General features: G+C 37.1%; 1 long non-coding RNA gene across 1 annotated transcript in view; it reads left to right on the top strand.

Moving 5' to 3' along the window:
• The window catches only part of LOC125131856 (uncharacterized), an 85,509-nt gene extending 70,266 nt beyond the window's left edge, over window positions 1–15,243 (top strand). The window contains exons 2-3 of the long non-coding RNA XR_007136039.1: window positions 1,172–1,511; window positions 14,924–15,243. This is a non-coding gene — a long non-coding RNA (uncharacterized LOC125131856). The remainder of the gene's footprint in view (window positions 1–1,171; window positions 1,512–14,923) is intronic.
• The last annotated feature ends 649 nt before the right edge of the window (window positions 15,244–15,892 follow it).

Consider the following 15,892-nt stretch of genomic DNA (forward strand, 5'->3'; position numbering starts at 1 on the left):
GGGGAACAGACTTGTGTTTGCCGAGAGGGGAGAGGGAGAAGGGGAGGGAGTCGGGTGGACTGGGAATCTGGGCTTAATAGATGCAGACTATTGCCTTTGGAGTGGATAAGCAGTGAGATCCTGCTGTGTAGCACTGGGAACTGTATCTGGTCACTCGTGATGGAAAACGATGGAGGATAATGTGAGAAAAAGAATGTATGTATGTATGTATGTGTGACTGGGTCACTTTGCTGTACAGTAGCAAATTGACAGAGCCCTGTAAACCAAATAAAATGGAAAAAATAGAAATCGTTAGAAAAATAAAATGCTAACATAAAATAAATACATAAATAAATTCAGTGTGATAATGGAATCCCAGAGAGGCAGGAACCAGGGGCAATAGTTAACCTGCAGTGAAATGGGAGACGTGGTTATTACATGGGCAGCAGGGGTGGTACCGATAGATCGAATGGTTTGATTTCAGGAATCCTTGGCTTTGACTGATTAATTCTCATATCTCTACTGCTGAAACAGATGTGCCCCTCCGCATACAGCCTCTTATTTGAATTTTATGTGTAAAGACTTCTAAGTCTAATAAAAAACAAACAAACTTGAATTAGTACAAAATAGAGCTAAGAATATTTAACCCAAACTTGAACTTGTAAAGAAATTGAGAGTTACTTAAAAATCTTTTTATTTATTTATTTTTTTACTTTTCTTGTATTACCCTCTCATCTAATAAAATATTAGTTGCTAATAGTTAACTTTAAAGCTCTATGTTTATGTATAGGATACTGAAGGAAAGTTAAGAGTCACTTAGGGAAGAACTAATACTCAAGTTGATTACCCAAAGGAAAGAATGGGGAACATGATATGAGAAGAATGAGTTCTGCTTGGACAGCAACTGACATTAAAGGTGGAACAAAGACTATAGGATGTTTTGTACCTTCCCTTTGAGAAAAATTACTGTAATTTTTGTTTTACAAGTAGAGGCCTATTATTTTAGTGGAGTCTAATGATTTTGTTATTGTTTTACTCAGAGTTAAACATGATTACAATATGTATGTGCGGCTACCAAGTTGACAAGAGGTTGTACAGTGCTGAATTGTGTTTTGTCAACTTCTTATTACTACTCCTGTCTAAAGCTCAAAAAAAAATATTTTCCACGATTCCTTTTCTCTATTGGTTTCAGGTTAGCTTTGGTTACAAGAGGATGTTTCATGGGACTGAGAGAAGAAAGTACAGCAGAATCCATTGCTTTCAAAAGTTGTTGCAGTCAGGAAAAGATGTAGAGATGCCTGCCCATCTCCAGCTTCCGTATCATAGCGGGCATTACTCGCTACTAGTCTAAGTCAAACAACAACGGCCTCACGAACTAGTGTACATTTTCAACAGAGATGACAGCTTCCAAAGACCTCTCCAAGAACTCTACCTTTGGGAGTCCACTTCAGCTGCCAGAAGAGGATGCGCGGCTGGAGGAGTTTTCTGCAAGCACAGTGTTGCCCACTCAAGTCAGTGTACAAGCTGTGATGGTGAGTAACTTTCTTTGTTTTTCCACCTCCCATCTTCCACACCTCAACTTCTCCATCAATGATTTGCCTTTTCCCCCTAATTTTTTTTTTTAGGGCCACACCCATGGTATATGGAAGTTCCCAGGCTAGGGGTTGAATAGGAGCTGCAGCTGCCAGCCTACACCACAGCTTCAGCAACGCCAGAACCGAGCCATGTCTGTGACCTACACGTCAGCTCACAGTAATGCCAGATCCTTAACCCAAAGAGTAGGGCCAGGGATCAAACCCACGTTCTCCTAGTAGGGTTTGTTACCACTGAGCCACAATGGGAACTCCCTCCATTAACAGTTTTAATACTCTCTTCTCCTGGCTAAACATTGATGGGTAGGTACATTTAATATTTTAGTGATATTTAATGATATTGAATGTCTTGTTTATGCTGTTAAGCAAGGAAATAGTCTCTATATGGATGGTTATTATCACATACTCATCAATAGCGATGGATAGTAAAACTCTGCCCTAAAAATTGTCAACTAAAAATGTGTTTGTCAGTAAGGAGAAAAATCTACTATTAATGTGTATTATATCTACATTTGTATAGATTAATTATGATTTTCTCAGTGACATCCTCCTAATATTAACAGTATTAACATTTGATTGATGCTTGTAACCCCACTAATAAGCCTTTTATTACCTTCGCAAATGCTATGGTTTCAGAAGCTTTTCCTAATGATGCAAAGGGTTTGAAAGTAAAATGCCCATTTCCAAGTCTGCGGATTACGACAGCATTCAATGATAGTTTTTATTTACTTATCAGGTCAGTTCCTAATTCTTTCGAATGTTTGAAATCCATCCTACTGCCACCATGTGACTATTCATTAGAAGCGTCACTAAAACAGAAAGCATTAACTGTACCTACAATAAGCAAATGAGCAAACAAATAAATCCGTATTTTAAAATGCTACAAATAGCTCTCCACAATAGTGCTTTACAAATGGCCTAAAGTTCCTCTTAGTTTTCCTTTTAGAATACAAGCCATTCCTTTTAAGAAAAATCTGCTTCTCTTTGATATGTTCATGATTCTGGCTATATTGTAGTTAATGTTTTGCTTTTCTAAAACTTACTTGGAGAGTAATATCTCCTACAGAGGTCATGACTTTAGAAGATGCGTGAAGTGAAGTGAGTGGCACAAAACAGTGGGTAGTAAAGCATCATACAAGCCAAGGAACAACAAGGTCAATTGCTTCATACCTACTTGTGGCTCAACACAGCTGGAGTGAAAAAAAATCATAATGCTTGACTGGCACAGTGCAGCAGTGGAATGTGGAATAATAAGGGAGCTGAAATCATCAGTTTACAAAAACTCTTAGTCTGACCAGGCAAACACAGAAAGAAAAGACAAGTTGTCAACAGGAAAGTTGGGGGAAAAAAAATCTATGTGAGAAATACAAGCATGGAATACAAAAGCCCATGCCCCACACGCCTTTAAATGACAGACTTGGAATATGAAAGTTGCTGCTGCATTCTGATTTAAACTAGTATTGAACTTTCTTTGAAAATAGTAAGCTCTACTTTCTGCCATTGTCAATCCTGTGAGCAAAATTAGGATTTTTATATACTGATAATGTGAACATAAATTTTATTTGACAAGCAGCCTTAAAAACATCAGTAAGTGCTATGATTATCCTAGCATGTCTTATATATCTCGGGACCAACCTCAAACAGCAAGGGTGTTTGCTGTGTTGTGTTTTTGGTGTTGTGTTTATGGAGATTTTTATGAAATGTTACGTCTTGCAAAAAATAATTTCAACGTGGAGAGAGAGATCAAGCTGTCAATTAAGATGTTGCTCTGCCCTTTTCAGAAGTTTCCAGTGTCTTTAAGGGCACAATACACTCTGGCTTCTTAACCATTCGTTTAGCTCTGATGCACAGAGAAGTGAAGGGCCTACTGACATCAGTGAGAAGTTTCCTTGCAATAACAGCTGAAAAGAAGTGCCCAGGAAAAGCTTTTTTTCTGAACCCAAGGACTCAGAGGGAGCATGCATTTTTCAAAGAGTCAAAGCTACCCTGTACTCACAATCGGTGCTCTTTGTACTCGTCTGGGGCTGCAGAGTCAGTTACAGACACATTAAAATGGAGAAGGGCTCGGTTAATGGTGCATAATGTTGGAGGTGTAGCCCTCTGCTTTTGTCTTCTTTGCACATTTGCTTTTTGAAGTGAAAAATCAATTAAGATGACTAGCAAAATACACCACAGACGTTCTAAAGAAGACTTCCCCTTCTCTTTTATGTGTTTGAGAGAGCTTTCCAATCATTAACGAAATCATATTCGGTAAGCCTCTCCTATTAATTGTCTCCTTTTCACTTTTACGGGTGAGGCCATTGACTTTCATTTAGTAAAAGGCATTTGTCGTTTCCAGAGATGATCTGAGAATACCATGGCGTGGGCATCTGTGCAGTTTAAGATCTCCTCTGGAAAGAGTTTCTTAGGTATAAATACTCAATGAGACAGGACGTTGTCACAACACATTCTTTGAGTTTATACTCACAGAATGGGCCTGAATTTCTCATCCATATTCATAGGAATTAGAAACATTAGGACATGTTTTCCTGTTTTAGGAAAATGACAACAAAAATTATGGTAACTCATGTATTAAGAAAAGGCGGGCTGGCAATTGGGCAGAAAAGAAATGAAATAGGGAGTTCCCACTATGGCGCAACGGGATTGACAGCCTCTTGGAAGCACTGGGTTACAGGTTTGATCCCTGACCTGGCACAGTAGGTTAAGGATCGGGTGTTGCTACAGCTGGGGCAGTTACGACTGTGGCTCGAAACTGATCCCTGGCCCAGAAACTCCACACGTCACTGGGCGGCCCCCAAAAAATAATAATAAAAAGCAATGGTAACAATTTCTATTTTCCTGGAAGATTTTTAGTGAGTAGATCTTGAATCTTTGTACGTATGAAGTTAGGGTTCAGTTTAAGTAAAGAGAATAGAATCAATCTTTTGGATTGAATGGCAGGCCTTTAAATCAGCTATTCGCATTGTGATCAACGTATCAGACCAATGTGTTCGCACTAGCATATCTGTCTGTCTATATATAAATTAGCATAATAAAACATGATACAATGTCAAGTTCATTTTACATTTCTATTCATACTTTTTACTTACTTTCATTCTATTTGTTACTTAGGCTAACATAATTTCTTTCCAGCTCTTCAGTTTTCGCAGTTTTCACCTGCTTTTCTTTATCTTTTTTTTTGTTTCATTTATTTATTTATTTAATACAATTATTTTTATTTTTTCCATTATAGGTGGCTTACAGTGTTCTGTCAATTTTCTACTGTACAGCATGGTGACCCAGTAATACATACATGTATGCATTCTTTTTTTCTCACATGTTCCATCGTAAATGACCAGACATAGCTCCCAGGGCTACACAGCAGGATCTCATTGCTCATCCATTCCAAAGGCAATAGTCTGCATCTATTAACCCCAAGCTCCCCATCCATCCAACTCCTTCCCCTTCCCCCTTGGCAACCACAAGTCTATTCTCCAAGTCCATGATTTTCTTTTCTGTGGAAAGGTTCATTCGTGCTTTTCATGACTTGTATAAATAGCAGCACTTTGTAGAATGTGAGTCGTGTTTCAAGTTGATTTACTATAGATTATAGTTTCTCCCCACTTTCCTATTTATCCCCACTCTAAATGACTTATTTTACTATAAGAGGGTATTTTCAACAGTTTTCTGGTAAATAAGATGTTTCAAGCTTTACCTATAAAAGATCCTTTCTCTTTGCATTGCAACTGATTATGTTTGCCATGGAGGTATTTAAGGTATCAGGGCTGTCAAGAGAGGGGAGGGAAGGAATAAGAAAATGATTTTGTAAAGCCTTGGACTTTAGATTTCTATCATTAGAGGCAGGCTGCACAAAAGAAAGTTCACAGAGCTAGCGACAGTCTGGTTTACTCAGTAGAGCAAACTGAAATTAATGAAAAATCTCCTTTAAAAACTGCTTTTTTATGGATTTATATTTTTTCTTGTAATGATGCTCTGTGCATGGTCTCTAGGAAGCATTTTAGATGCCGTGCATTGGAAGAGGTTTTCTGTCCCCTGGGAAATAACAACCCCAATAGAAAAAGTTACCTCTTTCTTTAGCTCCCGGGATGGAGAATGTCAGAGAAACTTTGTTGTGCTCCTTCTGTCTTGCAACCCAAGCTAGATGTTTGACAAGCTGTCAAGCTGCCCAAAGGTTGCATAACCTTCTTCCCTGTAGGTGATGCTTCCCCCAAGTTGACCTGAAATGGGAAATCTATGTAAAAACAATGGAGAAAATCAAGGAATGAGATAATTAAGGTTTTTCTGATCTTCTAATCCTTTCTGAGGGAAGAGATCAGTTATTTCATAGGTTTTGTCTGAAATGCTTTGCAGTGTGATTCAAAGCATGTGAGAAAGGAGGTTCTTATCTGGAACTGTGCTGTGCTCTTTGTATATTTGGCCTCTGAAATTTTGGAACAGACACATAAAAGTTGCTGGCTAAAAGATTTGGTGGAATGGCAGCTTTGACTTTATTTTTTTACAGTGATATATCTCTGCATAAATAGTTTTGGCCTATTGAAGAAATTTCTGTTGTTTTTACATTTTAGAGCTTTTCTTTTGCGCTTGTTCTAAAAATAGCCCGAGGAGATTCTGTTTGAATAATTTCTTATGTTCATCTTCAAACTCCTTTTAGTGAGTTCATGTTTCTTTTTAATCCACTGCTTTTAAGATTCCCACAGCTATGACTTGACTCTAATTGGAAAAAATATATATGCATGAAAGTGTCGCTATACTGTAGTAAGCTTTACTGCAAAGGATGCATGTCTGAGCAGAAAGGAAAAATGGTTTTACAATATGCTGTTTAGAAATGGCATTAGGGGCATTTCAAGACGGATCTAGGGGAGGGTTCTGAGGCACCTGAAGGAGCCTTGTGTACTTCTGCAGGCTTCAGAATGAAAGGCGTGGAGGAGTATTTTTGGATCTATGACACTGGCTTCATTCTAGCCACATCTTTTTTTTTTTTTTTTTTTTTTTTTTTTGATGAGCCCTGCAGTCTCCAATTAACCTGCAAAGGAAAGCATCTCCTTTTTGTTTTTAAAGAGTCTGGAAGACTTCCTTTAGAAAATGTTCTGTTTAACTCAATGAGTCAGTCCAAAGCCGCAACATTTACAGTCTTAGATTTGTGATCTTTCTTTTACTACATTCAGTGCAGTTTTTGGTTGTATTAGCTGCTGCCGGGAGGGAAACTGGGTGTTGGAGATCAGACTTTCACTTCCCCTGCTGCCAAAGCAGATCCTTCGTTCCTCTGCAGAGCCTGGGAACTTTGAACTTGGCAGGTTTGGCAGTTGACAGTCGTTCAGTACGTGTGTGTGTGTGTGTGGACACACACACATGTGCATCTGCGTACAAGCTGAAAATACAGATGTTAAATCTCATTCTTTTATAGGCCTGTCAAGTAGATAAAAAATGAAAACAGAAGTTACGTGCACTGCTAGTCCGTGTGTGTCTTGTGAAAGCACTGTGTTAGCCGTGTAGTTTTTGCATTTCTTCTTTAGAAAAGGGTACTTTTATTAGGTGTCAATACTACACAGGCTGAGAACATGCTCTTTCATGTATATGTTATTACTCACTGTGCTCACGGACAGACAGCAAATAAGAGCCAGTGTCCTTATTTCCTGCTCCCTTTTAGCTTGGCAAACCTGTGCAATTTCTTTTTTTTTTTTTTTCCAAATGTGTGGTGAATCTCTACACCTGAATAGCCTCTTTCCTAGAAGTATGTGGAGAAATTTTTCATTTTAGGAAGGCCTCATGATTTAGGACTCAACGTCAATGAAACTGCTGTTGCTCACCCTTCCCGGGGCTTGATGCTTTCCACTGTGGTCTTCATAGACGGGGTTTTCTCGTGGCGGACCTTGGAGGTAGCTTCCTCACTTTCCAGAAAAGGAAGTGGAGACTCAGGGGGGGCAGCTGTCTGACGTGACAGCAACAGGGCCAAACGAGGTACGTCTGTGTGCTGGCACAAGTCCGTGCCAGCTCTGAAGAGATTCACGGGTATTTTTGTTCAAGCAGCCGGTAAAAATGAACTATTCATTGTTTTTTTCTTTCTTTCTTTCTTTTTTATTTATTTTCCCACTGTACAGCAAGGGGGTCAGGTTATCCTTATATGTATACATTACAATTACATTTTCCCCCCAGCCTTTCTTCTGTTGCAACATGAGTATCTAGACATAGTTCTCAATGCTATTCAGCAGGATCTCCTTGTAAATCTATTCTAAGTTGTGTCTGATAAGCCCAAGCTCCCGATCCCTCCCACTCCCTCCCCCTCCCATCAGGCAGCCACAAGTCTCTTCTCCAAGTCCATGATTTTCTTTTCTAAGGAGATGTTCATTTGTGCTGGATATTAGATTCCAGATATAAGTGATATCATATGGGATTTGTCTTTGTCTTTCTGGCTCATTTCACTCACTATGAGATTCTCTAGTTCCATCCATGTTGCTGCACATGGCATGATGTCATTCTTTTTTATGGCTGAGTAGTATTCCATTGTGTATATATACCACCTCTTCCGAATCCAATCGTCTGTTGATGGACATTTGGGTTGTTTCCATGTCCTGGCTATTGTGAATAGGAAAAACAAATCACAAACTAAAAAAGTAAGACCTGCAAGAATCATTTGGGAGACTCTGCCTGAGGAATAATTGCTATAAATCCAATTATATTGGATTCAGAAATAAAAACATACACTGAGGAATAATTGCTATAAATCCAATTATATTGGATTCAGAAATAAAAACATACACTAACATTTCAGTTTTTCATGTTCCTGGTGTGTTTTTATGCCAGAAGTCCTTACCTCTATCAGTGATGAATTGGAAAAATAAAATGAGTATAAATGTTTGCATTTGTTCCATACTGGAAATTGAAAATTATTTCTATATCCAAAGAGCTAACAGAGGAAACAAACACATTTTCAAATTCCTCAGAAAGCTTAAGTTGAGGCAGAGGCATTTTCCCCCATAATGAAATCAGTAGTTTCATTTATAATTCGTTATTCCATTGTCTGTCTATATATAAATTAGCCAGAGTTAATACAAGTAAAAATGGCCTTCCAGTTTGGCTGAATATTTAAACAGCTCTTGATGAAGAATATTGAATGAAAATACAGTATCAGATTTGCTATTTAAACTACACAAAATAGTGTTTAGGATATAATGATAGAGCTATGTATGTTTTCACTTGTGGTGACAGATAAATCAAGTGACAGCAGTAGTATCCCATACTTAAACATCTTTTTCCTGTAATTAAAAAACTCAGCAAATTTTTAAAAATAATATTAAAAAAACCTTGCTCTCACTTAGAATTATATATATGTAACTACAAATGTTATACACAGCCTAAAAAAAAATAACTAAAATCTTTACAGTCAAAGCCAAAAGTAAATGATGGCTTAGAGTAAGTGACTAAAATAATCTAAGGGATTGGTGCACTTTTAAGGAATCTCAGGATCTTATAATTTATTAAATTGTCCTACAGTCAAGTATGACCTTCATAATCCAGTGAAGTTACGTTCCTGATAAGAAGTTCTAGCAACGATGACCAGTATTCTACTGTTTTCTTGATTGCATTATTCCAATAAATTTATTTTTAAAAATTAGGTTAACCAAATTTTTAAATATTTAGATGTCTTTCCTTTCGGAAACATTGAATTTAAGTGACCAAGAACCTAGTTTTGCTTTTATTCCTTGGTTCATAGATGAAAAGTAGGAGTCATTTTGATGGATATGACATAGTCAAATTCCTGATTTTATTAATGAGTAAGCTGAATTTATTTCGTAACAATTTGATGTAAATAGTTCTTAGCTTATTATTAAGTAAAATTTTGAAAGTTAGAGGCTCAGCTTGAAGTAGCAGCTGAATTTGAATCCTTGTCCTACCTCTAACTATCTGAGACACTGGAGCAAATCTAGTAACTTCTCTTACCACATTTGCTATAAATGTGAATAAAATTGGCACTGATCCTAAGGATTTGTTGTGAGAATTAAATAAGCCACATATCCATCAAATTATTTCATTTACCCATTCGTTTAACACATATATTTGAATTGCTTTCATATTATCTTCAGTGCTATTTCTGCTACCTCTAAATCTACCATTTTATTTTCTTCCATTTTGTATGTAACATCTTGAGTTTTTCCATCCAAAGCCATTTCTACATGGGTGCTCCCTTAAAAACTGTCACTTTTTATCCCTTCTCTTAGTCTAGCATCTGCATCAATCACTGAAATGAATTTTTTAATAATAATTTTTATTTTTTTCCATTATAGCTGATTTACAGTGTTCTGTATGAAAGGAATTTTTTTTTTCAGAGATTCCCAGCCTTCTAGGGTACTGTTTCAATTTTCTGCCTCTTGTCTGCCTTGTGGGTTATTTTACTATCTACTACTTTTTAAAAGGCCTGATGTGATTTCTACAGCATTGTGGTCTCTTACTGTCCCCTGATTTAAAAACCAACATAGTTTAGTGTTTAAGAGAGCTGATTCTATTTTATTTTATTTATTTTTTATTTTTTGGGTGTTTTTAGGGCCACACCTGTGGCATATGGAAGTTCCACAGCCACAGCAACAGCCAGATTCCTAACCCACTGAGCAAGGCCAGGGATAGAACCTGTATCCTCATGGTTGCAAGTCACATTCGTTTCCACGGAGCCAAGATAGCAACTCCAAGAGAGCAGATTCTTGAATTAAGTAGCCTTTAAATCCTAGTCCACAACTCACAAGCTGATGACCCTAGGGAAATTATTTAAAGTCTCTCTGCTTCTTTTTCTGTGCAGAGATGCTAACTGATATGACAGGAGAATAAAATTAGCTAACACATATAGAATGCGCAAAATAGTGTCTGCCATGTAAGAATTTGTGATTACCTTTATATAATATAATCTCATTTATGAATAAAAAGAGAAATAACAATTATCTACACAAAGTTTATCACTAATTTGTGGAGTTTTTGTAATGTTTTCCTTATTTGCACTTTTCTACATTTTTCTTATCTTCTGCAATGATAATCAATCACAGTAAAATAATATTTTAAACAAATGGTTGATGTCATCAAAAGTAAACTTTAAATTGGAACTACTACTTTCTGTAGGTGAGTCTCTGTGAACCAGTTAGTTTCCAGTCTGTGGGGCTTCCCACGCGGGAGGTATGGGGTTGTTTATATCGTGAAATCGCCCCTCCTACCTCTTGATGTGGCCTCTTCTTTTTCTTCTGGAGTAGGATATCTTTTTAAAGGTTTCTGGTCCATTTGGGTGAAGATTGCTCAGCCTTTAGTTGGGAATTTTGTTGTTTTTAGGAGAGAAGTTGAGCTCCAGTCCTTCTATTCTGCCATCTTAATCCCTGAATGGAACTACTACCTTCTTAGGATCATCGTTTCTTGTAAATTTCTTACAGATTTGAGGATATAAAAAAAATCCATATTTATTAAGAACTATGTTCTACTCAAAGAACATATTTGGAAACATTGAAAAACTTATTTAAACAAGGCCTCCTGGTGTTCCATTTCTTCCATTATCAAAATAATAGCACTGAGTGTTGGCAACATCCCAGATTGCCATGGAGAGTCAGAAGGAGGTAATTTTAATTTGTAGCTGCATGTGAATATGGGAGGGATTGCAAATGAACCCTCCTGAAATTATATTCAAAATATTGTATTATACTATATTCTTCTAGCTTTTATCAGATTCTCAAAGTATTGTGATCCTCAAAATTTCCAAAGCTTAAGGACTGTTGAACACTTACCTTTGATTACATTCCTATTTAAATGGCTGAAAGAGTTAAATACAAGACAAGACACAATCAAACTCCTGGAAGAGAACATAGGCAAAACATTCTCTGGCATCAACCTCATGAATATTTTCTCAGGTCATTCTCCCAAGGCAACAGAAATAAGAGCAAAAATAAACCAATGGGACCTAATCAAACTGACAAGCTTTTGCACAGCAAAGGAAACCCAAAAGAAAACAAAAAGACAACTTACAGAATGGGAGAAAATTGTTTAAAATGATGCAACTGACAAGGGCTTAATCTCTAGGATATACAGGCAACTTATACAACTCAACAGCAAAAAAAGCCAATCAATCAATGGAAAAATGGGCAAAAGACCTGAATAGATATTTCTCCAAGGAAGATAGACAGATGGCCAACAAGCACATGAAAAAATGCTCAACATCCCTAATCATTAGAGAAATGCAAATCAAAACTACCATGAGCTACCACCTCACACCCGTCAGAATGGCCATCATGAACAAGTTCACAAATAACAAGTACTGGAGGGAGTGTGGAGAAAGGGGAACCCTCCTGCACTGTTGGTGAGAATGTAAGCTGGTACAGCCACTATGGAGAACAGTATGGAGGTACCTTAGATATGTATATGTAGAACTACCATATTACCCAGCAGTCCCACTCTTGGGCATATATCCAGACAAAACTCTCCTTAAAAAAGACACATGCACCCGCATGTTCATTATGGCTCTGTTCACAATAGCCAAGAGCTGGAAACCACCCAAATGTCCATCGACAGATGATTGGATTCGGAAGATGTGGTATATATACACAATGGAATACTACTCAGCCATAAAAAAGAACAACATAGTGCCATTTGCAGCAATATGGATGGAACTAGAGACTCTCATACCGAGTGAAGTAAGTCAGAAAGACAAAGACAAATACCATATGATATCACTTATATCTGGAATCTACTATAAGGCACAAATGAACCTTTCCACAGAAAAGAAAATACTAGACTTAGAGAATAGACTTGTGGCTGCCCAGGGGGAGAGGGAGGGAACAGGAAGGATCAGGAGCTTGAGGTTAACGGATGCAAACTATTGCTCTTGGAATGGATTTACAATGAGATCCTGCTGTGTAGCATTGAGGACTATGTCTAGATACTTAACTGCAATACAACAATGGGAGGAAAAATTATGTATACATGTATGGGTAACAGCCCCATGCTGCATAGCAGAAATTAAATAAATAATAAATAAATAAATAAAATTTTATAAATGATAACATCATCAAAAAATAAATAGGGTATCAAACATCTTAATTATGTAAAGAAAGAATGATAATGATAATCAGATTATTATGTTTTTTATTTTGGACATTTCTATGCTTTCCAAATTTTCTATGAACCACATGTGTTAACTTTCAGATGAGAAAAAGAAGTTATTTTAACTAAATACGCAAACCAATATTTACTAGTATATTTCATTTTTTAGACACCCTCCTCTGCTCTCTCTCTTCCCATTTCAGATGAACGGGATAAGGTGACATTCTCAAATTTAAAAAAGATAAATGAGGAGTTCCCACCAGTGGGTTAAAAATCCTACTGCAGTGGCTCAGGTCACTACAGAAGCATTGGATTGATCCCTGGCCCAGTACACTGGGTTAAAGGATCCAGTGTTGCCACACTTATGGCTCATGCTGCATCTGAGGTTTGGATTCAATCCCTGCTCAGGGAACTACTGTATGCACTGGTGTGACCACGAAAAAGAAAAAAAAAGAAAAAAGGTAAAGGAAATGCCAACACTGACAAATTAATGGTCCGTATCTTTCTTCTCCTACTACCTCAGGCATTAATGACTTCTCTTTGAGTGCAGCCTACAACCTGGAGTTTAGAGGAGCATGCTATCTATTGACAAACTGCAGATTCCTATTTGATTTGATAGTTAAGAATGTAGGCTCTGTTGTAAATGTGCAACCAACAAGCTTAATGTCCAAAATATACAAACAACTCATACAACTCAACCACCAAAAAAACAAATGACCCAATCAAAAAAATGAGCGGAAGACCTAAAGGGACATTTCTCCAAAGAAGACATACAGATGGCTAATAGGCACATGAAAAAAATGCTCCATATCACTAATTATTAGAGAAATGCAAATCAAAACTATGATGAGATACTACCTCACACCATTCAGAATGGCCATCATTAATAAGTCTACAAATAACAAATGCTGGAGAGGGTGTGGAGAAAAGGGAACCCACCTACACTGTTGGGTGGGAATGTAAATTGTCACAACTACTATGGAAAACAGTAATGGAAGTACTTCAGAAAACTAAATACAGAACTACCATATGACCCAGCAATCCCACTCCTGGGCATATGTCTGGACAAAACCATAATTCAAAAAGATACATGCACCCCTTGTTCATAGCAGCACTATTCACAATAGCCAAGACATGGAAACAATCTAAATATCTATTGACAGATGAGTGGATAAAGAAAACGTGGTATATATACAGAATGGAATACTACTTGGTCATAAAAAAGAATGAAATAATGCCATTTGATATCACTTTTATGTAGAATCCAAAATATGGCACAAATGAATGTATTTACAAAAAAGAAACAGATTTACAGACATAGGGAACAGACTTGTGGGTGCCAAGGTGGGGGGTTGCAAAGGGAGTGGGATAGATTTGGGGTTTGGGGTTAGTAGATGCAAACTATTATGTTTAGAATGGATAAGTAATGAAGTATAGCAAAGAGCATTACAGTCAATCTCTTGGGATAGATGGTAATGGATGATAATATGAGAAAAGGAAAGTATGTATATTTATGACTGGGTCACTTTGCTATACAGCAGATATTGGCACAACATTGTAAATCAACTGTACTTTAATAAAATGTAAAAAAAAAAATGTAGGCTCTGAGTCCAAGGTACTTGGAATATAAGGCCCACCACCATTAGCTCAATGTTCCAGTTTCTCTATCTGCAAAATGGGATAATAATAGTACCTGTATAGTAATGCTATGATTATTAATAGAACAAATATAAGCAAAGCACTAAAACTGTGCCTGGACATTTTAAGAACTCGATGAATATACTTTTCATCTTCCCACTCCTTTTCCTTATATGTATCCTATTACCTACCTCTTAGGGTAACACATTGTAATCTTTATCTTTCCATTTTTTAAAATCTCTTTCTCTTTCCCATGAAAATGCACTCATTTTGTACATCACTTCAAGGATTTACTGGGCTCCAGTGATTTAAAGAAAATTCAAGAAAGCATCTATCACTATTCGTATTACCTCTTTGTTAAATCATGTAGAAACTTGATGGATTCATATGCCAGTCATCTAAGTGCTAAAATCAAAGGGTTGAAATTAAACTTTGGCAATTTTTGTCCAATTATAGTCTGGTCAAGAAGACGTAGAGAGGTAATATATTTTAAAAGATGTTGTTTTCCAATTGGTTGTTAACCATAACTTGTTTACCACTACTAACTGCTGACACTACTACCACTACTAATGCTACTACCACCACAATACAATTCCATTTTTCTTCTACAAATATGCTATAATTTATTACGTCCTTGTCCTAATCCCTAGGATTTGTGATGCATGTGTTATCTCACATGGGAAAAAGGAACTTTGCAAATGAGATTAAGAATCTTGAAATGGAAAGATTTTCCTGGATTATCCAACTGGGTCTAATGTATTCCCAAGGGCCTTATAAGAGAGAGGAAGGCTGTCAGAGCAACTGAAAGTGATATGACCATGGAAACAAAGAGATTTGAAGATGCTACGTGACTGGCTCTGAAGATGGAAGAAGGCATCAGGAGTCAATGAATGGAAGGCATGGAGCATTAGGAGCCAGAGAAAGCAAGGGAAAGGATTCTCCTCTCAGAGCCTCCAGAAGGAATCAGCCCTGCTGACACCTTAACTCTAGTCCGATGAAACTGATTTTGGATTTCTGAACTCTAGAACTATAAGAAAATAAATTTGTTTCTTTAAGACACCAAATTCATGCTAATTCATTACAGTGGTAAAGGAAACAAGTAAAACCATTTTCTACGCACCAGGCTTTGGACTGTTGACCTTAGGATGCACAATTTCAATACTTAGAATAATCTCGTGACGTCCTGGCATAGAGGGAGGGCATCTGGTGTGTCTGTCAGGTCTACCTGGCCCTTCATGTTTATGAAGTACACACTACACGATTGTACACTGCAGTCCTGATTATAGGATTCTAGGTGCAGCAGCAGATTTTTAGAGGTTATATTCTTCATGTAAAAATAAAGCACTTATTTATTCAAAATGGAATTTTATTTTAGGCCAGATAAGTGATATGTTAAACCACTTTGAAGTCTGCTTTGTCTCCTAATGTTCAGCTTAAGAAAGTAAATTTCTGAGCAAATTAGCTTTTTCTATAGCATCAGTGAAGAATAGAGACATCTTCTAAGGTAGCTTTTGGATAGATAGACGTTACAGAAATAATGATAATTTGACAAAGAAATGAAGCTCAAAATAAAACACAAAAGCTGCCAACTTGCACTTATGAATGACCCAGCTATTGGA

This window comes from Phacochoerus africanus, chromosome 7 (assembly GCF_016906955.1).
Source record: "Phacochoerus africanus isolate WHEZ1 chromosome 7, ROS_Pafr_v1, whole genome shotgun sequence".
NCBI lineage: Eukaryota > Metazoa > Chordata > Mammalia > Artiodactyla > Suidae > Phacochoerus > Phacochoerus africanus.